Genomic DNA, 27364 nt, shown 5'->3' with positions numbered 1-27364 from the left:
TGTATCCTTGACCCTTGCCCATCCTGGCTAACCAGGCAGGCCAGAGGGGGACTGACTGAGTGGGTGAAAGTACTGATAAATGCCTCCTTAATACAAGGCAAAACCCAATTTGCCTTAAGGAGGCAGTAGTAAAACCTTTATTGAAAAAATGAGCACTGGATCCCACTCAACTAAATAACTATTGGCCAGTTCCAAATCTCTCCTTCATGGGCAAGGTTCTAGAGAAGGTAGTGGCCTCTCAGCCCCAAAGTTTCTTGGAAGAAACCAATTATCTGGATCCATTTAATCTGGTTTTAGACCTGGTTACAGAACTGAAATGGCATTGGCCGCCTTGGTAGATGATCTACGAAAAGAGCTAGACTTGTTGTTTCTCCTGGACCTCTCAGTAGCATTTGAAACCATCGACCATGGTATCCTTCTGGGTTGTCTTGCTGGGATGAGATTAGGAGGCACTGTTTTACAGTGGTTTCATTCCTTCCTGGAGGATCAAGCCCAAAAGGTGGTGCTGGGTGACTCCTGTTCAACCCCCTGGCCAGTCACCTGTGGGGTCCTTCAGGGATCCATTCTGCCACCCATGCTATTTAACATCTACATGAAACTGCAGGGGGAGATCATCCGGAGTTTTGGATTTTGGTGTCATATTTATGCAGATGACACCCAACTCTATTATTCCTTTCCACCAAATGCCAAGCATGCTGTTCTGGTCCTGAACCAGTGTCTTTCAACAATAAGAGACTGGATAAAGGTGAACAGATTGAAATTAAATCCTGACAAGACTGAGGTGCTCCTGGTCAGTCATAAGGCAGATCAGGATATAGGAATACAACCTGTGCGGGATGGGGTTACAGTCCCCTTGAAGTCACAGGTATGCAGCTTGGGGGTGATCCTGGACTCATCACTAACCCTGGAGCCTCAGGTGCCAGCAGTGGCCAAGAGTGCCTTTGCCAGTTGTGCTCATACCTTGAGATGCCAGATCTGGCCATGGTAGTACATGCCTTAGTTACATCTGAACTGGATTACTGCAACAAACTCTATGATTAATTGTTTATATTATCATTTGCATTTATAATTTATTATGTATTTGTGTGGCATCAAATAGTTGCTGTCTATGTCGTGAGCCACCCCAAGTCCCCACAGGGAGATGGAACGGGATACAAATAACGTTGATTGATGATGGAGGAACCAGATTCAAATTACAATAACTGATTCAAATTACAAGAAGAGAGATTCAGTTGAAACATTGCGCAGAACCTTCTTACTATAAGAATTGTTTGACAGTGGAATAGATGACCATGGCAAGTTGTGGAGTCTCTACCTTCAGAGGTCTTTAAACAAAGTTTGGTAATACAGTAGAGTCTCACTTATCCAACACTCGCTTATCCAACGTTCTGGATTATCCAACGCATTTTTGTAGTCAATGTTTTCAATATATCGTGATATTTTGGTGCTAAATTCGTAAATACAGTAATTACCACATAGCATTACTGCATATTGAACTACGTTTTCTGCCAAATTTGTTGTCTAACATGATGTTTTGGTGCTTCATTTGTAAAATCATAACCTAATTTGATGTTTAATAGGCTTTTCCTTAATGCCTCCTTATTATCCAACATATTCGCTTATCCAACATTCTGCCGGCCCGTTTATGTTGGATAAGTGAGACTCTACTGTAATAAACTTTATTATCTCCCAGAGGGGACTCAGAATGGCATGGACTTGGATTAGAAGACTTTTGTTGTCCCTTCCAACTCGATGATTCTAAGATTCTATAACTTCGTGAGAAGAAAAATCAATGACAACACAGAGTACCATTTCTCTAATGCTCATCATACAGCTAAATTAATTTGCTGCCTTTCCCTTCACTAGCATGGTAAAATGAAGAAAATATTTATTTCTCACAATGTTTTCCCTCCAACAACAGCAAATCTTCAAAGCCATATGTAAAGATGTCATGATCATTGTGTTTTATTCATGATTGCTATGTTTAGGTTGACTGTTTAAAGTTATATATTTCAGCTATTCTTATACAGAAGCTGGGAGCCTCTAGGGCATGGCCAGGGAAAGGGGCGTGGCTTCACCTTGCTGGTGGAAGCCTTAGAATTCAAAATTTAGCCGTTGGAATTGGGCAGTTGGAGTTTGTCGGTTGAGCAGAGCAGTTGGCTCTATTCAGTGGGAAAGGAGTGTGATCGAAATAAAGAGATTGTGGGAGGAAGTTGAGCAGCTAGAGAGTTTTAGCGGAGAAGGGCTAAAATTAAAGTTGCTGAGCCTTTAGTAGGAATAACTAAAGAGCTGAGGTTACATCCCTAAGTCATAGAAGGACTAGGGTTAACCAGTTAAACTCCCCAGTCCAAGTTTGATCGGGTACAGATCAATTAAGTTCAAGAAGGACAGTATTCCTAACTGAAAGAAACAAGTCTTATAAAGCTAATACCATACTAAGCTCAGTGAAACGATTGAAAAGTCTTGCAACACTGACTGTACAGAAGTAACATCGTTCAACTTAAGTTATAACATTCTTGCAACCATCAAGCTTTGTACTATAAATAAACAAGTTACTGTTTCTTCAAATGTTGCTTATTATTTGAGCAAAGCATCTTTCAAAGGTGGTGGCAGCGACAACATAGAAAAGTGAAATACATAGAGGTAGAAGGTGAACCCTTCGCATTTTGGTGGCAGCGGTGGGATCCAAAAAGGTTCCATCCCTGTCATCACGTCAAGTCTTCACATAATTGGTGGCAGCGGTGGGATCTGAAGGGATTCCATTCTCTGCCACGCCAAGTCTTCACATAATTGGTGGCAGCGGTGGGATACGTGTAACAAAGACTGATTCAGTGCCTGAGATCCGTGTAACAAGAACTGATTCAGTGCCTGAAATTCGTGTGGCAAAAGTCAGTTTGGTGCCGGAAATCAGCTTTAGGTAAAAGGGCTGAGGTAAAACTTGTCTGGAAATGGCCACCAGGAAACAGAAAAAGTTGGCAGAGGAGGCAGGAGAGCTTTCCTCCTCAGATTCAGAACAAGTAACCTTGTCTGAAATGTCTCTCAAGTATCAATTAGAGATGAAGAAACTAGAGATTGAGGAGAGAGCCAGGCAGAGAGAATGGGAGGATAAGCAAAAAGAGAAAGAGAGACAAGCTGAGGAGAGAGCCAGGCAGGCTGAATTGGAGGATAAGCAAAGAGAGAGAGAATTAGAGTTGAAGAGAATGGAAATAGATTTGGAGAAGCAAAGATTGACACACTCTCAACCTCATGCTGATACCCAAGAAGGGGATTTGAGAGCTGAAGCACCTGATGTAATTTTAAAAAGGTTTCCCAGATATAACAAGGAAGATGACGTAGAAAAGTTCCTTATATCCTTTGAAAGGTGCTGTAAAGATTTTGAAGTGAGTGAAGACAAATGGATGTTATATCTGAGGCCACAAATTAGTGGAAAGCTTCTAGAAATATATAGTGATATGGCTGAAGACACTCACAGAGATTATAAGATGTTTAAACTGCAGGTACAACAAAAGTTTCAGTTGACGCCTGAATTTTACAGATTAAAGTTCAGAACTTTAAAGAGGGACAGACACCAAAGTTTTGCGCAAGTTGCTTCAAAGCAAGCTCAATACTTTGACAGCTGGGTGAGGACTTCTGAAGTAGATTCCTTTCTGCAACTTAAGGAACTATTGAAGCTGGAGCAGCTCTTTCACCTAGTTCCCTCAGAATACAGATGGCTAATTCAAGACCGAAACCCAAAGACAGCCAACGAAGCTGCAGTAATGATTGACCAGCTAATTACCTTGAAAGAAGGCTTTAGGAAGGAGGAAGACCCGAAAGAGAAAAAAACTCTAAAGCCGACGTTTTACCCTCACGCACGCACACAGACGCAAAGGGGAGGTTCAGGAGAAAACACCACCTATAGGAAGCATGAGGCAGTTGCAGGCCAAGCTAGGCCTGAGGAAAAGATAAAATGTTACCATTGTGGAAGGCCAGGGCATCTTAGATATCAATGTAACTTAATCAAGAAAGACAGGTCTACGTTCTTTGTAAATAGAGCTCCAATAGAACAAGAAGTAGAACCTGAAGTTAAGTCTAGAAGCCCTGATGCGAGGCCAAAAGAAAAACAATGTTTATTTATCCTTTCAAGGGAAATCTCTGAAGACTATTTAGAATCTATTGTAATAGATGAGATACACACGCAGGGATGGAGAGACACTGGGTCGGATGTCTGTATTATACGTCCTGAAGTGGTCCCACAGAGATACCAACATCCCTCTTCAGAGATAAATTTAAAGGGGATAGGTCCATCGATACCAACCCCTGTAGTATCCTTACCCATCAAGTACAAAGGCTGGGAAGGATTATGGGACTTCGCTGTCTGCGCGGATATCCCATACAGATGTTTGATTGGGAATGATTTAAATGGAAAAGTTAAGAATTGGCAGAAAGAAGCTGATAAACATGAAGGCAACATGGAGGTCCACACTCCAAAAGCCAAGTGTTTGACAATCCAAGCTAGCTCAGAGCAACTTCCTGAGTCTAGTTCGAGCATCATTGCGTTGGTCAACGGAATAGAGGGAAAACAAGAGATACTGCGAGAGCAGCTAGCAGATGAAACATTACAACCTTTGTTCTTGCAAGCTCAGAGCGCCACAGGAACAGAAGAAAGTAAAACTCCTAAGTTCGTACTTAAGGAGGGAGTTTTGTACAGGAAAAGTACAAGCCATAAGACTTTGAATAAGCCAGAAACACGTACCCAAATAGTGGTACCTGTAAACTACAGGAAACAACTGTTAGATGTGGCCCATGACAATCCACAAGGAGGGCATTTGGGGGTTAGAAAAACCACCCAAAGGATCAGCAAGAACTTTTTCTGGCCTGGCATGTATCAACATATCAAGGAGTTTTGCAGCTCGTGCGATACTTGCCAAAGGTTTAGCATGGGAAGAGATAAGACCAAAGCTCCTTTAGTTCCCATGCCGGTTGTTGGGGAACCCTTTTTCCGAGTAGGGATTGATCTAGTTGGTCCTTTGTATAAGCCCAGTCGGAGAGGATACAAATATATCCTCACAGTAATAGACTATGCAACCAGGTATCCAGATGCAGTGGCTTTGACCAATATTGAAACTTCCACCGTAGCCAATGCGCTGTTATCAATTTGGGGAAGGACTGGATTTCCCAGAGAGCTTGTGTCAGACCTGGGGACTCAGTTCACCTCGCGGCTAATGAAGAAGTTATTAGAGTTGTGCGGAATTAAACACCTAACGTCCACACCTTATCATCCGCAAACGAATGGCCTAGTAGAAAACCTGAACAAAACACTAGTGAAAATGATCAAGGCCTATAGCCAGCAGAGACCCCACGACTGGGACACCAAGTTGCAGCAGTTGTTATTCGCATATCGATCAGTCCCACAGGACAGCACTGGTTACTCGCCTTTTGAATTGTTATTCGGAAGGAAGGCTCGTGGACCCCTTGATTTGATCAGAGAGCACTGGGAAGCAAGCCCTACGCCAGATCCTGTTCCTGTCGACAACTACATCAAGGATCTTCAGTCAACATTAAAGATGGCCAGGGACATCGCCCAGGAACATCTTAGGACGGCCCAGGAGCAACAAAAGACCCGGTACGACGCAACGTCGAGACCCCGAGACTTCAACGTCGGAGATGAGGTCCTGTTTTTAACACCCAACAAGAACAACAAACTACAGATAGACTGGACTGGACCGTGGAGGATCGTCAGGAAGCAGAACCATGTGAACTGTGACATCCTAGATGAACGATTGGGGATTGAGAAACGGGTGCATGTAAATATGATTAAGCCGTATGTAAATAGGTCAGCAAATGTTTACTGTGTAGTATCAGAGGAAGATACAGGTCCTTTTTCATTTTGGGAAGGTGATAGGGAGATACATAGAAACTTGGATCAAGTATCCATAAATTCAGACTTATCTCCATCACAACAAAGAGAGGTTAAAGGAATCTTGACTAAGTATAAAGTCATGTTTTCGGATTTACCCGGGAGAGTGCAGGGAGTGCAACATAAAATATGCACCGGTGACGCCGCACCGATAGCATCCCCTCCCTATAGGGTAACGGGTAAGATAAGCGAATGCATAGAGCAAGAGGTTAGGGAGATGTTAGATTTGGATATAATCGTGCCATCTAACAGCCCTTGGGCTTCGCCCATAGTGTTAGTAAAGAAGCCAGACAAAACCGTAAGGTTTTGCATAGATTACCGGCGGCTAAATAAAATCACCCAAAACGACATGTATCCGATGCCCCGTTTGGATGATTTACTAGAAAGAATTGGAAAAGCCAAATTTATAAGTAGTATTGATTTGACTAAGGGGTTCTGGCAAGTGCCTATGGCACCTGAAGACCAGTCCAAAACGGCCTTTAGAACTCAGGGGGGACTCTACGAATTCGTCGTTTTACCATTTGGATTAAAAAATAGTCCCGCGACATTTCAGAGGCTGGTAGACAAAGTTCTCTATGGCTTAGGTGAGTTCTGTTTAGCCTACATGGATGACATAGGTATCTATAGTGATTGTTGGGAGGACCATCTTAAGCATCTTGATTGTGTGTTGGGTAGGTTATTAGAAGCTGGGTTAACTATTAAAGCTTCTAAATGCAAGTTAGGAAACCATACGTCTAAGTATTTGGGACATATTATAGGTGGAGGGTGTATCAGACCTGATCCTACCAAGGTCAAAGATATACACCAATGGCCAGTCCCGAAAACAAAGAAACAAATTAGATCTTTTCTTGGTTTGGCCGGATATTACCGAAAGTTCATTCCGTCTTTCAGTAATTTAGCTGCCCCATTATCAGACCTTACAAAAAAGAAACACCCAAACCAAGTAATATGGACTCCCAAGTGTCAGGAATCCATGGACAATTTAAAAAAGGCCCTTACTTCTGATTCGGTTTTAAAAGCCCCAAATTTTGATGACCCATTTATTTTAACTTGTGACGCTTCAGACACTGGACTAGGAGCAGTCCTAAGTCAAATTGATGAAGATGGAGAGGATAGGCCCATACTATTCCTCAGTAAGAAGTGGCATTCCAATGAGCTTAGCATGTCCACAATCGAGAAGGAATGTTACTCGATAATTTGGTCCATAAAGAAACTGAAACCATACTTGTGGGGAAGGAAGTTTACGTTACAAACTGATCACGCACCCCTAAGATGGTTGGATAATGTAAAAGGGACCAATAACAAATTATTGAGATGGAGTTTATCACTACAAGACTTTAAATTTGATATTAAACATATAAAGGGCAAATGTAATGTAGTAGCTGATGCTCTATCCAGAGCACCTTGATCGGAAGACTTACAGGTTTGTATTTAGAGTTTAAGGTATGATGTTATGTTTATGTATAGATATGTATTTTGTGTTACTCTCTATTATTTTTGCTTATTCTGGGTCTAGAAAAAGCAAAAATAATCTTTCCGGGTTGGAAGGTATGTAAAGATGTCATGATCATTGTGTTTTATTCATGATTGCTATGTTTAGGTTGACTGTTTAAAGTTATATATTTCAGCTATTCTTATACAGAAGCTGGGAGCCTCTAGGGCATGGCCAGGGAAAGGGGCGTGGCTTCACCTTGCTGGTGGAAGCCTTAGAATTCAAAATTTAGCAGTTGGAATTGGGCAGTTGGAGTTTGTCGGTTGAGCAGTTGGCTCTATTCAGTGGGAAAGGAGTGTGATCGAAATAAAGAGATTGTGGGAGGAAGTTGAGCAGCTAGAGAGTTTTAGCGGAGAAGGGCTAAAATTAAAGTTGCTGAGCCTTTAGTAGGAATAACTAAAGAGCTGAGGTTACATCCCTAAGTCATAGAAGGACTAGGGTTAACCAGTTAAACTCCCCAGTCCACGTTTGATCGGGTACAGATCAATTAAGTTCAAGAAGGACAGTATTCCTAACTGAAAGAAACAAGTCTTATAAAGCTAATACCATACTAAGCTCAGTGAAACGATTGAAAAGTCTTGCAACACTGACTGTACAGAAGTAACATCGTTCAACTTAAGTTATAACATTCTTGCAACCATCAAGCTTTGTACTATAAATAAACAAGTTACTGTTTCTTCAAATGTTGCTTATTATTTGAGCAAAGCATCTTTCAAAGGTGGTGGCAGCGACAACATAGAAAAGTGAAATACATAGAGGTAGAAGGTGAACCCTTCGCATTTTGGTGGCAGCGGTGGGATCCAAAAAGGTTCCATCCCTGTCATCACGTCAAGTCTTCACATAATTGGTGGCAGCGGTGGGATCTGAAGGGATTCCATTCTCTGCCACGCCAAGTCTTCACACCATATGACTCAACAATCAGATTTTCAAAACAGATCTTCCAAAGACCTACTGCAAAGCAAGGTCTATTAAAAGCAAAATATATAGGTGCAGAAAAGTGTATGCTCTCGTGAACAGGAGTCTTCTACCATTTAAGGCAGGTCTGCACAACTTGTGGCCCTCCAGGTGTTTTGGACTTCGGATCGCAGAATTTCTGACTATTGAACAAACTGGCTAGGCCAGTGGTTCTCAACCTGTGGGTCCCCAGGTGTTTTGGCCTACAACTCCCAGAAAGTCCAGCCAGCTGTTAGGATTTCTGGTAGTTGAAGGACAAAACATCTGGTGATCACAGGTTGAGAACCACTGGGCTAGGCTTCTGGGAGGTGGAGGCCCAAACATGTGAATGGCCGCAGGTTGTACAGGTCTGATTTAAGGGAACAATGCTTCTGGATACATGCCAAATGCATTAGTTTGATCCTGTGTCAGGCTTTTCCAGGTGTGGCCATACTAGCAGAAGAAACTGAATATCCCATGATAGATTTACGTTAGGGTCACCATAGGTTGAAAATGTCTTTTAGGCACATAATGACAATTGTAGTATTCTCTCTTTTTTTTAATAATCTTTATTACAGTTTTCATTTAAAACAAAGTATAAAGTGAATCTAAAATCATGAAGAACATATAAAATCAAAGAAAGTTTGGAGAGAGAGAAAGTCAAGTAACAAGAAGAGAAAGTAGTCGGTGAAAGGGAGGGAAAGGGTTGACAGTACAGGGAGAAAGAAAAAGGGGGGGGGGAGGAAATTGTGTCCAAGAAGTGTCAAGATAAAGATGATAGAAAATAAGAAAGATCTAGATTTTCTTTGGTGATGACTTCCTGGGATTCTTCTAGGAGAGTTTAGTCCTTTTCCTTGATCCACTGTCAATTCTCGATTTTTCCTTCTCCTGTCTTCTATGTTTCTGGTTCTTTGGTTCATATCTTCATGTTTTTACTCCTTATTTGGTTTTTAATATATTTCTTACTTTTCTTAGCCATTTTTTTCATATTTATCCTTTGTTTATTTTATTATTTTCTATTTTTATATCATTATTTTATTAAAAAAATTGTTTTAAATATTCTGTACTTCTGCTCCAGTCTATCTCTTTTATAGATATGCCTTTACTTTTAGATAGTAAGTAGGTAAGTCTGTCCATATTTCTTATATCTTGGATTTTATTTAACCATACTTTCTCATCCGGTATCTCCTTTTTCTTCCAAAATTTGGCATATTCTTGCCGCTGTTATTAGAAGGTAGAGTAATTGGTCTTTATTTTTATCCATTTTTAGCTAATATATGCCTAGCAAAAAGAATTCCGGTTTATGTGGTATTTTTATTTCTAATATTTTTTCTAACATATCTCTTATTTCCTTCCAAAACTTCTTCGCCTTTCCACACATGTGATAAAGGGATCCTTCCTATTCTTCACACTTCCAGCATTTATTTCTTACATTTTTATAATATTTTCCTAATTTTTTTGGCGTCATATACCACCTAGAATTTTAGTATTCTCAAAGACATTTCCAGCATTTAAAAGTGTAAATATAATTATATTCATACTAATATTTTTTTGGTCTACTAAACATGAAGTCTAAATCTTCTGGTTCTAAAAATCTTTCAGCTTGCCAAATCTCCTGAGTTTCCAGCTCTTCATGGTATAAACTCCTCTGGTGGGATAGTAGTGATTGGGGTGAGGGTTGGCACCAGTGTTTCTAAGTATGTGAGGACAAGCGTTATAGGATTATAAAAGAGAGTATTGTGCTATAAAAACTGCTGACAGCAAGAGGACAGAAAGGGATATCGGCTGCTGAGCAATAGACTGCACATTGCAGCAACATTTCTGTGTGGCACAAGCCTACATACTTGTCTGTTTTCCTTCAAAAGGCTGTTTGTTTTATATCTGTCATGTTTATATATGTTAATGGCTTGCTATAGATATCTGTCAGCCTAAACTTCATTAAACCATGAAAGGAAAGCCTTTTCTGGTTTTGATCTAGCTTTAGGGTTTTACATTTGCGCAGAATAAAAGACGGTAATGTTTCAGTTACTGCTTGAATCTATTTTTGTAAAAAAATAAACAGATGTTATATGTTGATAACTATTTCCCAAGTGTCAACTTATTTTCTAATTGTTTATAACTGCTTCATAAAGTGGTTGCCTATTTTGACTTGTCAAGAGATAATACTTTTTTTTGTACGTGATCAGAAATCTAGGGAAAGAGTCAGAGGGAATACCAAGAATAAGATTCTCATTACTTCAGCTGTAGGTCCAAACAACCATCATTACAAGAGGTCAACACAGACATCACACAGCAAATGCTCACTTGTATATGCTCAGAAGTGTAGCCCAGAATAGCATAAAGTTATTTTATGTTTTGAAAAATAATACTCAGTGTATATTATACCTGATCTTGTTGTTAAAAAAATCTAGGAGACTGAATTTTACATTTTAGAAGACAACATTTCAGAACTATATTTAGCTGTTACAGAATGTTTGTTTTAATAAGATGGTGTGTGGGTGTGTAGTGTTTTGGTTGTATTATTTGTGATTCAGTAAAGATAGCAATGAAGTGCTGTCTTCCTGCTGGGCTACCATATTATCTAGTTAGTCAAGTCTTGACCTTTACATGGATACACATCAACAATCAGATTGCCCAGAAAGAGTTCTGTCCTCTTATCAACTCTTGCTTACTTTGTTCTTTGATATCATAAAGATGCATTTCTGTGACATCACAAGGCTCACAGGTTTTGTACTGAAACCTCGGGGAGTGAGCTGCTACTGACATACAGTAGAGTCTTGCTTATCCAGCATAAATGGGCCGGCATGTTGGAGACTAGCCCGGAGGGGAAGTAAAGGAGAGAATTCCAGGAGAGCAATAAAACAAGCCTTTTATTGTTATCACAGCTGATGATAAGGCAAAACAGCCGTAGGTAGGTACCCACTCTAGTGGGTTCGTACTATGCAAATGGCCGTCGCAACATGTGCATAGCAAACAAAGGATTTTATATCTCGGCTTATCTAAAATTGACCAATGGCTGAGGGTCTTCCTCACCTTCCACACCTACTTGGCACAAGTGATACTAATGACCTAACTTGTTTACTCTGAGCTTTCTTCTCCCTTTGGAACTTCTTGGAGAAAGGCATCAGGAAGGGAGGGGCATATGCACAGGAAAAGCTACATAGGCAATAGTTTACTATTTTTCTGGCTTATGGTCCCTACAGGCAGAACGTTTGATAAGCAAAAATGTTGGATAATAAGGAGGGATTAAAGAAAAGCCTATTAAACATCAAATTACATTATGATTTTACAAATTAAGCACCAAACATCATGTTTTACAACAAATCAACAGAGAAAGCAGTTCAATACAGAGTAACGTTATGTAGTAGTTACTGTATTTACTAATTTAGCACCCAAACATCACAATGTATTGAAAACATTGAATACAAAAACATTGACTACTAAAAAAAATACTACAAATAAAGACAGAATTGCATAACATGAAATTAACAGTAACAACATTGTCAAAAGTTAAATTTATAAAAAGTTCAGTCCTGTGAAGATTTTTTTTAAAATCTGTGATCCTTGCCTGCCTAGAGAATCAGCTATGGATCCGGGTGGGAGGCAGACTGCTTTTGATAATACAGAACGTTGAATGAGCAAAGGTTGGATAAGCGAGACTCTACTGTATTTAAATGGTTCACATAGAAAGAGCAACTGTGCAGGGATCAGTTGAATCCAGCCCTTCCACAGACTGACCCCACAAATTTTATATATAGATATGGATATAGATACATACACACACTCGCACACAGACATATATATATATACACTGTATACACATATTCTTTTGGATATGATTCATCTATAATGGTAGCTCACTTTAGCTAAAATATACCCAGTGAAGGAGTTATTGGGAATTATGGGGTTCTTGGAAACATGTTTTGTTTAGAGGAGGTTAAAAAAAGCATAGTAAGGAGGGATGTCCTACATGGCATCTCAGGGCTCCTCTGAATTCTAGGAACTGTCTTTAAAGTAGAATATTTAAAGTAAAATATAATTATTCATGGAATGACGGAATCATAGAGTTGAAAAATACCACATAGGCCATCCAATACAACCCTCAAACCCCCTTGTTTCAGGTATTAGAAGCTTATATAACAATTTCTCATTTTCTATGAATTTTTTAAAATCCCCAAAAAATGATTTTGTCAGGTTATTTAAGGGACACAATCTTACAATGACATTACAGTATATACAATAGGTATTTCACCCAAAATATTGAAACTATGGGGTCATTTCACCAAAAATTAGTGGATACTAAGCAGCCACTGTACATCAAAATCTGTAGTAACAAATTGAGAAAAAAATGAAGGGAAGATTAGCTTAAACATCTCCCCTTTCACAAAAGCAGCTCACATGTCCTCAGGCTAGTTTCTTTCTCTAAATGACAGTCTATGCACATAGTACACATGTACTATGGGGGATAATAGTGAGTGAGTTAACCTGCCATAGATGTGAGCGAAACGTCAGGAGAGAATACTTCTGGAACATGGCCATACAGCCCAGAAAACACAACAATCCTGGGAGTTGTAATTTGGTGAGGCACCACACTCTTTGGCAGAGAAGTTCCCATGATTCCATAACATTGAGCCATGACAGTTAAAGCAGTGTCAAACTGCATTAATTGTACAGTATAGGTGCACTCTAATTATTAGTTAAAAAGATAAAGGTTTCCCCTGACGTTAAGTCCAGTCGTGACTGACTCTGGGGGTTGGTGCTCATCTCAATTTCTAAGCCGAGGAGCCAGCGTTGTCCATAGACATCTCCAAGGTCATGTGGCCAGCATGACATAATTTACTCTAACTATTAAGTAAATGCAAAATCTCTTAAATGCCACATTACATGCTGTAGCATGTGTAGCTTCTATTGATAATACAGTCTATTGCTCAGGAAGATACTTTATACGCTCTGTTCATAAAAATGTGCATCTTAACCTTTGCTTCACAGACTTCTGTAGCAACTAAAGTAGTTCAGCATTCATGATCTCTAATGAAGCAAAGAATACCTTGGGGTGATTAACTGTAATAACAGTCATATTTTCTTTGATGGGATGGGTTCTAGCTTAGGAGCAGATCATGTGCTTGAAATGTGTTTGTACCCCAACTTGTCAGCACATGCTGCAACGGTATGTGGAAAGGAATCCTGAAACTGGCATTCAAATCATGGTAGTGATAAACCTGCCCCTCAATGTTTCCAGACTCAGTGACTATGGAGGTGATCTGTCTCCAAATCAATGAATTCATGATGATAGGAACACAACCCAAATCACCTGAGCCACCTTTCCCACCTTGCCTACATACATTATCACAGTGCTTTCCCTTCATGAACCTCTGTAGCACATGCAACAATTACCTTGCCTATGGCTAGCCCCACACACTTGGCAGCAAACTATGGAAGCAGCAAGATGCATGCCGGCGATAAAGCAACACCAGGCAGCAGGATTCTCCTCCTCTTCCCCTATCTACTCCCCAGGCTGGCTGTTTTCCATTTCCTTTAAATTCAAATTTACTTAAAAAAAATATTGGAACTGTATAAGTACACTACAAATAATAGTAATGTTAGTAAATAATTAAGGAACAGCAGTATTGTGGGAAAGCAGGTTACAAAGGTGTTTGAACTGGTGAATCAACTTAATTGTGCTAATGAAGAAAGGTGTGATATCAGAGGCGTTCAATGTGATATACAGTAGAGTCTAACTTATCCAACCTTCACTTATCCAACGTTCTGTATTATTCAACGCAGTCTGCCTTTTAGTAGTCAGTGTTTTTGTAGTCAATCCTTTCAATGCATTGCGATGTTTTAGTGCTAAATTCGTAAATACAGTAATTACTACATAACGTTATGGTGTATTGAACTGCTTTTTCTGTTGATTTGTTGTAAAACATGAGGTTTTGGTGCTTAATTTGTAAAATCATAACGTAATTTGACACTTAATAGGCTTTTCCTTAATCCCTCCTTATTATCCAACATTTTTGCTTATCCAATGTTCTGCTGGCCCATTTATGTTGGATAAGTGAGACTCTACTGTATATCAACAATAATAATAACACAACTAGGGGCCGGGCTGTGGCGTAGGCTGGTAAACAGCTGCTGCAATAAATCACTCTGACCATGAGGTCATGAGTTCGAGGCCAGCCCGTGGCGGGGTGAGCACCTGTCAATTAAAAATAAAATATAGCCCCTGCTCGTTGCTGGCCTAGCAACCCGAAAGATAGTTGCATCTATCAAGTAGGAAATAAGGTACCACTTATAAAAAAAAGTGGGGAGGCAAGTTTAACTAATTTACAACGCTGGAATGAGGAAGTGAGGAAGTGCCATCAGAGTGGATGATGAAGCAGCTGCTCCCCCCGTGGCCAGAATCGAACACCCCCTCAGGAGAAGGTTAAATTGCCTCTGCGTCTATCTGTCTGACTGTATCTGTCTCGGTTCGATGTGTTTATGGGCATTGAATGTTTGCCCTATATGTACATAATGTGATCCGCCCTGAGTCCCCTTCAGGGTGAGAAGGGCGGAATATAAATACTGTAAATTAATTAATTAATTAATTAACTATGTGGAATAGTAGGTTTGTGTGATAAAGTCCTCTGACTATACTCTCCCACTGTATCCTATGCATGCATTTCGGTATATGTGCTACTCAGCAGCAAAATCCATCAAGTTCAATGAAGCCTAATTTCTAGAAAAGTATAGGATGTAAAAGAAGAATATAATTTAATTGCCAGAGAGCACTAGAATTTGGAGTTTATTATATTATATTCAATTGAAAGAGCAATGTTTCCAGTTCCTTTTTGTTCATAAAAGGTGATACTGAATGGGCTGATTTAGAAACTTGATTGGGCTGAGAAGAACTCCAGTCCATAACAAAGTATATTTATTTATTATTTATCTTGGGGAGACCACCAAGGAATACCAGGTGCTGCAGGTTGTATTTCAGAATAAAGAAATAACAAACCACCTATGAGTACTTCTTGCCTAAGAAAACTCTATGACGTTCATGAGATCACCATACGTCAACAGGCAACTGGAAGGCATACACAAACACAATTTTTTATACCTCTTCAAATTTGAACAGAATCTCATAACGATAGTATAAAAACACGACATTTTAAAAAATGCAACAAAATACTTTCAAATAATTAATATTAGGGTAGTATGAATTTCAATAATAATAATAATAATAATAATAATAATAATAATAATAATAATAATAATACAGTGAAGTTTGATATACTGCAGAGGTAGTCTTGGGTGACACACATTTCAAACTGGCTTGAAAGCTAAGACTGCTATAGTTGCCTCAATGGATGGTCTCCATCTTAACAATAACAGGGGGAGTGTGTCCCTGTTAGTGCTTCTAGATTTCTCAGTGCCTTTTGATACCATCAACCATGGTATCCTTCTGGAATGCCTGAGGGATTTAGAAATCAGAGGAACTGCATTGCTGTGGTTCCAGTCATACCTCTCAGGAAGGTTCCAAATGGTGGTGCCAGGGGATAGCTGCTCCTCAGAAAAAGAGCTGTTATGTGGCATCCCACAAGCAGCCATCCTATCCCCAATGCTTTTTAACATTTACGTGAAACCGCAGAGAGATCATTGTGACCTATGTGGCCAGGCAGGGGCAGTCCAACCATGAGGCAAATTAGGCACTTGTCTGTGGCGCCATTGTCCTGGGGGCGCAGTTGAGGTCCCCGGGAGGATGGTGCCACCTCCGCCTCCTTCTCCTTCAGGCCTCCTGGTGCCCGCGCTGGGCTCTCCAGCGGTTGTGCTGGGCCTTCTGGCAGCCACGCTGGGCCTTCCGGGGCCCGCGCTGGGCCTTATGGCCGGCGCGGTCCTGCCTTCGCACTGTGCAGGCCTGCCTTCAGGGCCTTCTGAGATTGTGAGGTCTTTGGGAACTTGGAAGCTAGGTAAGTGGGGTTTATAGAAGGTCCAGGGTGGGAGAAAGAACTCTTCTTTGAAGCAGGTGTGAGTGTTGTAATTAATCACCTTCATTAGCATTTAATGGCCCTGTGGCATCAAGGCCTGGCTTCTTCTTGCCTGGGAGAATATTTTTTTGGGAGGTGTTAGCTATCCCTGATTGTTTACTGTCTGGATTTCCCCTGTTTTCAAAGTGTTGTTCTTTATTCATTGTCCTGATTTTAAAGTTTTTTTTAATACCAGGAGCAAGATTCCCTTTCGGTGGCCTTTTAATTATCTGCCTTGATATTCTGGGTTATATGGCTGTATGGAAGGACCCTCAGGGCTCTTCCACATAGCCATATAACCCAGAATATCAAGGCAGAATAACCCACAATATCTGCTTTGAACTGGGTTATCTAAGTCCACACTGCCCTATATTCCTGTTCAATGTTTGGTGCTAAATTCACAAATATATTAATTCCTATATAACATTAAGTATTGAACTGCTTTTTCTGTTGATTTGTTGTAAAACATGGTGTTTTGGTGCTTAATTTGTAAAATCTTAATGTAATTTGATGTTTAATAGGCTTTTCTTTAATCCATCCTTATTATCCAACATTTTCACTTATCCAATACTTTTATTTTTCAGTGATTGGTTTGGGGGGGTGTGCCAAAATTCTGTACGCCTACACTTGAAAAATACCTAGGGCCGGCCCTGTGGCCGGGTGCTATCAGTATGTTGATGACATCCAAATATATTTGTCCACGCTTTCAAAAACAGCTTTAGCTAAGGATAGTGTCTCCTCTAAATGAATGCCTGGAGGAGGTAATGGTCTGGATGAAGAAAAACGAATTGAAGCTGAATCCAGACAAGACAAAGGTGTTTGTCATCAAGAGTCCTAACCTGTAGATGGAAGTGTGTCAACCAGTTCTGGATGGGGTTACACTCCCACAAAAGACGTCCCGTAGCTTGGAAGTGTTTCTGAATCTGTCTCTCCAAATGTCAGCCCAGGTAGATGCAATAATCAAGAGTGCTTGCTACCTGCTTTGGCTAATACACTAGCTGCACCCATTCCTAGAACTGGAGGACCTAAAGATGATAGTGCACACACTGGTAACCTCAAGGTTGGACTATACAATGGGGCTACTTTTGTACCAAGTTCAAAACACAGTCGCCAGACAGGTTAATAAAACATCTAGGAGAGAACATAATACACCCATACGAAAATCAATCCACTGGGTGCCAATTAGTTACTTGACAAAATTCAAAGTGTTGGTTTTGATCTTTAAGGCTCTACATGGTTTGGGTACAAGTTACCTACAGGATCGCTATCTCCCATAGAATCCACTTAGGTCCTCTAGGGGGCAGTTACTTGACTGGTAACCATCACCCAGAGGACCTTTTCATCGACCACCCCAAGACTGGAATGATCTACTGGAAAAGCTAAATGAACTGTCAGAACTGAAAACACATCTGAAGACCTATCTCCACCTTTTTCTTTATATAAGAATAAAGTCAACTCTCAGATTTTAATTGACCCATTGGCCAAGCAATCTGAGTGCGTCGTGCTGTATTCAAAGTGTTTTTGCCTTTTTCAACATTACACTGAGGTATTGACTGCTCTTTAAAAATGATGGTTCCTTACAATTGAGATATTGGAGGATGGATATTGGAGGCCCGGGCTGTGGCGCAGGCTGGTGAGCAGCCAGCTGCAACAAATCACTCTGACCAAGAGGTCATGAGTTCGAGGCCAGCTTGGAGCCTGTGTTTGTTTTCTGTCTTTGTTCTATGTTAAGGCATTGAATGTTTGCCTTATATGTGTAATGTGATCTGCCCTGAGTCCCCTTCGGGGTGAGAAGGGCGGAATATAAATACTGCAAATAAATAAATAAATAAATAAATAAATAAATAAATAAATGGGTGTCACTTTTAAAAAATCCCTCCCATGAACTAGTCCAATTCTTTGCCAATTTAATGTCATTCCATTCTTATAGTGTCACCTGGCACAGTTTGCACCCACCACATACCCCTAGTCTGCATTTAATCTGCATGCAGCTTCTGATAGCAGATCCCTTTAGCTAGATGAGGAAATAGCGAAAATGACATTAACTGGACTCAGATATTTACCAAAGCAGCATTATCACATTGAAGACTGATAAAATATAAAATTAAGTTGACTGAAGTACAGACATGTTACTTACTATATTTTATAACTGCTGACAAGTCAGAAAATTTGTTTATTTGGCTTGAAGATTCATTTTCAAAGGTGAAAGTACTTCCATATGCTTGATTATACAGCACAAAGGGATTTTGTGGCTTGTTAAGATTTTTGTTCTCTTTATAACACAGTATCTGGCATTCTGGTAGGGACAAGAGACTTCTCTTGGAGTCTGTTTTTAGTGACATGCAGACAGATTCTTTTGCTTATGAAATGACTGAGAAAAGCCTTCAATTATTTCCAAGTTCTTTGTGTATCCTGCCTTAAGACTACACATCTCAGTGTTTGAGATATTCATAGATATTCTCCAAGGTTGGAAAGCATATCTAAGAAAAGTTTGAGAAAGTCAATTTTAAGGACTTCAGCAATAATTTAAAGATGTTATGTGTGACAATTAAATGACATGTTCCTTTTAAAACAGAAATACAATAGAAGGTGATCACAAGCAGATTAGTATTAAGTTCAGTTCCTTAAAATTAAAGGCGCTTCCAGACAGCATCAAAATATGAGTTTAAAAACTGGGGCAAAAAACCCTGGGACCAAACAGCAAGTCCACACACAGACCAGTCAGTCCTGAGAAATGGTCCCCTGCCCTCCTCACACCTTCCTTTAAAGTGAATCGAGATGAAGGGTGGACCGGGACATCCCGCTGAAGGTTTTTTTTTTTTAAAAAAAAAATTCTCTGAGATGTGCTGGATCTCATATGCATTCATGCGGAGATCTTAATGTACGCACAAGCAGGTTTCATACCTCTCTCTTCACCCAACTGTTAATTCAAGCTCTGTCTGATATTATAATCAGAAGAAAGGAATGGTTGTGGAGAATTCTAATTCCTTTCCCATTTTGCTTCCCTTTAGCCACCTGTGTGTCCGTGGCTCCATTTTTGACAGCTCAATCGGCTGTTTACGGCTTTTAAAACACATGCGCTGGAGCAGTTCACACAGGGAAATGTGAAGGAAGCCATGTGTTTTCCATGACTGCAGGGATATACAGTCATGCCACCACCATCCCCCTTTTTATCCCAGTTACTTCTGTGTTTTACAGCATGTGTAGAAGGGCCCATAGTCTACCAGTGAAAATGAAGACAATTCTCAGTGGGGGAAGTTCTGAAACAGATTCCAATTTCTCCATATACATTGTGATTATTACTTCTTGATATATGGCAAACAAAAGACTGGAAATTAAACCACTTTGTAAGTATTCTGTTTCCATTTCTCATTAATAATGACTATTTCTTGTTATTTTCTATTTGCAAATATGTGAAGTTTGAGAATAGATCAGTGTTGTGGTGTTGTCGACCGCGTTTTAGGGGATCGGGCCCTTAAGGAGAGACCCGACCCGGTCCTGAGGGAACGGACCTTGGCGAAGCCAAAAGGAGAATATGAGCCGCAATACAACCTGGAGCCGAAATGAAGAAGGTCCGCCAAAGATGAAGGAAAATCTGCCAAGGAGTCTTTATTGAGCAATTCAGCTGAAAAGGACACTAGTAGTGATCATTCAGTCTACTAGCGTATCATATGTTTCAAATAAAGCCATATTTATACAATGTTTCGGTCTGACAGCCCTTTGAATTTCCCGCCCCGCTCCCCCGCCCATCTGATCGCGGATAGGCTGGGAGGTTGAACGAGGCGGGCTTTCGTTTCCCGCCTCGCTCTGCTGGCCCAATGGGGAGCCACTTTTTGTCCCCACTCGGGCCAATCAGAGAGGAGGAGGCGGGAGCTATTGAAACAATGAAGTGACAGGACAGGAAATATCAGATTAATCCTTGCCCGGCCGATTTCTAAAGGAATTAATGGCACCCATCAAGGATGTCCAGGGTCCTGTCACATTCACAGATTTTAGATATGCCTTGGGGTGTCAGACGGGAAGTGGTGATGGGTGTTGATGAGCCAAAATTGACAGGCTCCACAGGGCGCTCAACGTGAGGCGTCCTGGAATTTCCTGAGATATGACAATGTTTGCCCTGGGGGCTGAATCACCTTTAGGACTATACTCCGAATTTGGTGACTCAGCCTTATATTGTCCATGCAATCTGAATTAGATTGGGTTAAACTGTAGCAGATTATCCTTTTGTTTTTGGGAAGGGAGGCCTGGGTCATAGGGGCTAGGGTTCAGGTTGGGGTCAAAATATTTCCCATTTGATTTCATGATTTTGACAATTATATGAGATAAAAATGAAAAATAAAATAAAGTTGGAGCGTAAACCCAGCTAGGAAAAACACATAATTTCCGGGGATCCCAAAGAGTACAAATACATATAGGCAGATAGACAGATTTCAAGGAAGTAAAAGGGGGAATCCATAGAGGGGGGTTACATTGCATAAAGGGGAATCATGGATGATATAAACAATTGAAAACATTTGATAAGAACGAGGTTTACAACATCTGGGGAACCCAATATGGAAAGTCATAGGAGTGGAGTTCTAGCAGCATGATTTCACAATTCATGAAGTTAGCCCAACGATTAGAAGTTCATACAATAGTGAGTCATGAGAATGTCCAAGTACATAGAATATGAAAATTCACGGATACATGAGGAAAAAGAGTTCATAAGGAATTCATAAAGATGGCATGGGGAAGGGGCACATGTGGGTTGTAGTCTTTGGAAGTATAAGATTTCATAAGTCCAGGGATAGGTCTGGGGAAGAGTGTTCTTCTCCTTCATAAAATTATGAAAGTATGAATGAAACGTGGAGGGCATCCATCCGGGCACCCCCTGGCAGCGGCAGAGAGGGTGAGGGTACTTGGAGATCTATGTCTCCCCAGCGGGAGAGCGATCCCCCATCCCCAGTTCACAGAAAGGGGCTAGGGATCTCTTAAAACCATTCCGCGAGTCGCGGGGAGAGGAAAGTCCGGGATAAGGCAGCAGTTTGGCTTGAAAGGAGCAGTCGGTCCCGTTTGACAGTCAGCTGTTGAGGTGCCGAGAACTGGACCGATTTCGGTTCCGTTGGTGGTCTTCGAGTCAGGAGCCTTAGAAAGGGTTAGGACTAAAAGAGGAGCGTTCTAGGGGTAATTTTGATAGAGATATGAGCCAATTTATATCGTCCGGCGTATTAATCTATGGCGGAGAAGCCTCCGCCAGGGTTTTAAAGATCAGACGGGTTAGTGAGAGGGAGAGAGAGAGAGAGAAATTGCATGCAAAGGAAGGAGTCAGAGAATGACACAAAATAACCGGATAGAGAGTGTTACTGTTAAAATAAATGCTACTTTTATTGGGGGGTTTGTTACATAGTTCAGGGAAGGGGAAAGTGAAGGAAAAAAAGATCTTTTAATAATAGTCTGCTGCGGTCCCGCTCCGTTCCTCTGGTGGCTGATCTGCGGAACTCCCCGCTGCGATTTCAAATCAATTTGAAAGCCGGGGTGACGGTCATCAGTGGCTTAACCCTGGGAAAGGCCATGTTAAAATAGATGTCTCCGGGATTAAACTAACTCAGGAGAAACTTCTAACACTGGCCCAGGATTCAAGTTCGCCCCTGAGTTAGGTGCTGTCAGGACAGCTGGACTGGCTCAGATGGCCTAAGGGAGCAGGGTGGCTTCTCTCATCCCCTCCTACCTACTTTCTTGTGGGTGGTCTGGCTGCTATCAGTGAGTGTGAAGATCAAGGGGGGGGGGGAATTCCCCCTTCCCCTACCAGTGGCCTTAGCAAGTGGGTGCTTCAGCCAGAATGCCCTAAGGTGGGGTGTCGGGCTGGGGGGGTCCCATATGGTGGCTTCCCGGCAGCACCAACACTGCTGGTAGTTGAGATTCTGCCACTTCGAAACTGTACAGAAAATCCCAAGCAGACTATCAAGTAAAGTCGATCTAGATCAGTGATTCCCAAAGTGGGTGCTACTGCCCCCTGGTGGGCACTGCAGTGATCCAGGGTGGTGGTGATGGCACCTATTAGGACACAGGGGTGGGTCCAGAGGAGGGCCGGGGCCTCTTCCCAAGTACCGGAGACAGGGCTGAGCACCTGAGGTGCCTGTTAGGATATAGGGGGGCATAGCTAGAGGAGTGGGCATAGCTTCTTCCCAAGAGCCTGAGACAGGGCTGAGAATCTATACCTCTCCTGAGGCGCTTGTTGGGACACAGAGGGCGGAGCTAGGGAAGGGGGCGGGGCCTCCTTCCAAGAGCCCAAGACAGGGCTGAGCTTCTATACCTCTCCTGAGAGGCCTTTTAGGACTAAACGACAGGGCAGGGGCGGAGGCAGGGCCTCTTCCCAAGAGCGCAAGACAGGGCTGAGCCTCTGTATACCTCCCCTGAGGCACTTGTTAGAACACAGGGGTGGGGTATAGAGGTTCAGCCCCATCAGGCATTTGGGAAGAGGCCCTGCCTCCTCCTCTAGCCCCGCCCCCTGTGTCCTGGCAGGCACCGCAGGACAGGGATAGAAGCTCAGCCCTGCCTCAGAGCTCATCCCAGTCCTGGGAGACCATTTGTGGCCCCGCCCACCTCCACCTCCCCATCCCAGCCCTGCATCTTGGACTGGGGGAGAAGCTCAGCCTCGCCATCTTGAGCAGGAGCCACACCCACGCCTCTAAGCCACGCCCCTCTTTCCAGGGGGCACTGAGTAATATTTTCTCTGGAAAGGGGGAGGTAGGCCAAATAAGTTTGGGAACCACTGATCTAGGTTGTCAGATCAGTCCTGCCACAAAACACCACCAACGTAACGAGTATGTATGCTATGGGGCCACTGTAGCTTGGACCTGATTTGAGTAACTTGAAATCTTCAGAAAAAAATACAGTATTGTTTGAAAATACAGATCCCTTTCATAATTTTACAGATGTTGATAAATTGGTTGGCTCCTTGTTCATAGAATCATAGAGTTGGAAGAGACCTCACGGGCCATCCAGTCCAACCCCCTGCCAAGAAGCAGGAAAATCGCATTCAAAGCAGCCCTGACAGATGGCCATCCAGCCTCTGCTTAAACTTGGCATTGTACTAAATGTCCTTTGACCAGTAGCTGGCCACTTGGAGTGCCTCTGGTGTTGCTATAAGAAGGTCCTCCATTGTGCATGTGGCAGGGCTCAGGCTGCATTGTAGTAGGTGGTCTGTGGTTTGCTCTTCTCCGCACTCGCATGTCGTGGACTCCACTTTGTAGCACCATTTCTTAAGGCTGGCTCTGCATCTCGTGGAGCCAGAGTGAAATCTGCTCAGCGCCTTCCAAGTCACCCAGTCTTCTGTGTGCCCAGGAGGGAATCTCTCATCTGGCGTCAGCCACGGATTGAGGTTCCGGGTCTTAGCCTGCCACTTTTGGACTCTCGCTTCCTGCGAGTATCTCTATAGATCTTAGAAAACTATTTCTTGATTTAAGGTGTTGCCGTGCTGGCTGATATCCGAACAGAGGATGGGCCAGAGATGTCAATGCCTTGGTCTTTTCATTGTTGGCTACTACTTTGTGGTGGATGTCAAGGGGTGCAATGCCAGCTAAAGAGTATAATTTCTCCAGTGGTGTGGGACGTAGACATCCTATGATAATGTGGCATTGGCATAACATTTTCCCATTCTACCAACTTTCAGAAGAAACTCATTTGCTTGATCTCAGACATTGAACAATTCTCCTTTTTTGTGGTGAATTGTGGGCCCTTCTCATTAACCTAGTTACTCATTGACAACCAGGGATTTCATTAAGATTTTAGTTTACATTCAGGGAATGACTAAAAAAAATAAAGTAAAATTGCCATCCTCATGCCCAAATTCAAACCCCAAACACAGGAAGGCTACCCACACAAAACATAGGACTAAAAACTAATTTGGAATGACAGCAGCATCTGTAGGAATGATAACATGGCAGCATATTCATAAAATGAAAAAAGTAGAGCGTTGAAGGACTAATCCAGTTTCCACATAACTCAGAACAGTAAGAACTGCCAGCACTGGGATGATTATTTTTCATAGTGGATAAACTGAAGCACAGGAAATCAAAACTGGCACATTTTATTCTTATAAACAAGCAAAAACACAACCTGAATTAGCTTGGCTGATTTTAAGTTTATTTAAACGTTTGGCTGCAAACGGTTTTCCCTTCCAGAAACTGACTATAGGCTGGTTTGTGAAAGCAGCTGCTACCGCGTAACATTCTTCTTCTTCTTTTATTAACACACAATAAAAGCTACATGCAATGCATGCTAAAAAGTTGTGAGACAAGCCAGGGAATACAGTGAAATTCAAAGTAAAGACTGGTGTTTATAGGACAGCCTTGTATTCATACTGGTCTGCAAGGATTTGCTAAGCTTGTTGTATCCCTGCAGATGTACTAAAAAGCACATGCACACTGCACAGAAGTTGCACCTGTGGATTTCCAGTGCAAGAAAAGAATATGGCACTTGGGCCTTATAAAGAAAGTGGGAGATTTTGCTTTCGTACTCTGATTCAAAAAGTAAAAGAAAATAGGAATTTCCCCTCGCCGCCACCGAAGTCTGTTTTGAATAATTCTAACACATTCAGTGAATGCATAGTCTCAAACTTTATGTTAGCAATTAGTTGAGTATAAATCTATACTGCTGATGAGATATGAAAAAATGTGCTATCGTGGTAACTTTGGTTACTTTGGTTATGATGTCATTCTGCAATTCCTACAAGAATCTTCGGGAATTGTTGCTTGCAAATTGTTGAAAACGTGCTTGTCTGCCCTCGGCCAGTTATTTCTCCGCTGTAATTTACTCTTTAATGCAGCCTTTTCCTATTCTCTGAGACAACAATCATGAGGTATTTAAATTCCCATTGAGTCGCCCCATAGTAGAGGGAGCTTGCAGCTAGAGCAGCGAGGATAATAAGTGCCTCAGCCAGGGCACGCCAGTTCAAGGCCCTCCCAGGAAGAGAAAGCAGCAAGCTTCCCTCTTACTTTCCCATCTCCCTGGCAAATGTAAATCAAGACGTGGATGGAGAGGCGGAGGGACAGGGGGAGCCAGAGAAAAGAGATTGAGCTGTGCTAAACTTCAACACAAGGAGTGGCTACACAAGAGAACCAATGAATAGCTGTGAAATTTGGATTTGAACCATCAGAATTCACAGGGACTGGGTTGATTATCTTTTCCAGTTTGTGGGCATTGCCCGACTTACCAGTAAATCTATCCCACGGGGAGAAGCATCCACCACCTAGATTCCCCTCGTTGATTCAAGACAACACAGGAAGCCTCTCACGTTGCCACCACGGTGGCATGTGCCAGTTTGCCTTCTCTTTCACTGTGCAAACCCACCAGAAGTTGCAATGTGTCATGGGATGGGAGCCGGCGGGCTCCACAGTGAAAGGGAAGGCGAAGCAGTGCATTCTGCCAATTACACCCCCATTAGATGAGATCATCAATGTTAAAATAAGTAGGACTATTTGTTTGCAATAAGGTGGAATTAAAAATACTAAATGAAAAAGAATGGAAAAAAGAGTAGTAAGAATTCCACTTTTAAAATCAATGTATGTATATATGTGGAAGCCCTGGTGGCGAAGTGTGTTAAAGCACTGAGCTGCTGAACTTGCAGACCGTAAGGTCCCAGATTCAAATCCTGGGAGCAGAGTGAGCGCCCGCTATGAGCTCCAGCTTCTGCCAACCTAGCAGTTCGAAAACATGCCAATGTGAGTAGATCAATAGGTACCGTTCCAGCGGGAAGGTAACGGTGCTCTATGCAGTCATGCCGGCCACATGACCTTGGAGGTGTCTATGGACAACGGCAGCTCTTTGGCTTAGAAATAGAAATGAGCACCAACCCCCAGAGTCGGTCACGACTGGACTTAACGTCAGGGGAAACCTTTACCTTTTATGTATATATGTTTGTAGTTCAGAATTATATGTAATTATAATAGAGATGAGGAGCCCTGGTGACGAAGTGTGTTAAAGCGCTGAGCTGCTGAACTTGCAGACCGAAAGGTCCCAGGTTCAAATCCCGGGAGCAGAGTGAGCGCCCGCTATTAGCTCCAGCTTCTGCCAACCTAGCAGTTCGAAAACATGCCAATGTGAGTAGATTAATAGGTACCGCTCTGGCGGGAAGGTAACGGCGCTCCATGCAGTCATGCCGGCCACATAACCTTGGAGGTGTCTACAGACAACGCCAGCTCTTCGGCTTAGAAATGGAGATAAGCACCAACCCCCAGAGTCAGACATGACTGGACTTAATGTCAGGGGAAACCTTTACCTTTTTATAATAGAGATGTATGTTGTGTAGTTTGGCTTGTAAGTATTAGTGAGGTTAGTGTGTTTTAATGTATGCAGAAATATTGTTCGTTTTCTTTGTTTTTTCTATTAGAGTTTAATATTTAATTAAAAAGAGATGATGCAAAAAGAAAAATGAGAGGAACACTTGAGAGGAACAGAAACTGTGGTATGTGAACCTGGGAAGATGTCTCAAGAAGTGTGCTGTCTGCAGCGACTTGAGCAAAACCCATCAAGCCCACTGACCATTAAGCTTTCCTTCTGATCCATGTAGGGCCAAATGACCCTGCAAGATATAGTCTTCAGTATATTGAAAGGGACAATAAGAGGAATGCTAAAGGACCTGTAAGCACAGATTGTTCCTTCGTTGTGCATGAGTTTGCTATAGAGTGAGAGAATGCAGCAATCAAATATAAAAATAGGATTTTATATCTGTGCGGCATCAAAGATACTTTTTTAATATCCTGGTGGGTAGGCATCCCTCTAGACCTGAATATTCAGCCGTTTAATATTGAAAATGCAAATTGCATGATGACACTTAGATCCAGTGAAAATCTTATGCTGATGATATAATCGTTACTTTTTGACATTATGCAGTGAAGAATTCACTCAACATAAATTTGCAAACACTTCTCTCAGTAGCAGTGGCAAAAGAAACCTGGTAATTGAACAGCAAACATGCATGATTATATACCAGCAAGAGTGCCCAATGTGTGCCATGGCCCAATGTGCATATGGGACCATAGCACATTGGTCCCCATT

The 27364-nt window shown here is 41.8% G+C and overlaps 1 long non-coding RNA gene across 2 annotated transcripts in view; it reads right to left on the bottom strand.

Moving 5' to 3' along the window:
• The window catches only part of LOC134297702 (uncharacterized), a 114958-nt gene extending 87922 nt beyond the window's left edge, over nucleotides 1-27036 (bottom strand). For both annotated transcript variants that reach the window (XR_010004548.1, XR_010004547.1), the window contains exon 1: nucleotides 25521-27036. This is a non-coding gene — a long non-coding RNA (uncharacterized LOC134297702). The remainder of the gene's footprint in view (nucleotides 1-25520) is intronic.
• Between the last annotated feature and the right edge of the window lie 328 nt (nucleotides 27037-27364).

This window comes from Anolis carolinensis, chromosome 3 (genome assembly GCF_035594765.1).
Source record: "Anolis carolinensis isolate JA03-04 chromosome 3, rAnoCar3.1.pri, whole genome shotgun sequence".
NCBI lineage: Eukaryota > Metazoa > Chordata > Lepidosauria > Squamata > Dactyloidae > Anolis > Anolis carolinensis.
The sequence above is the reverse complement of the archived record's forward strand: the minus strand, read 5'-3'. Positions and strand labels throughout refer to the sequence as shown.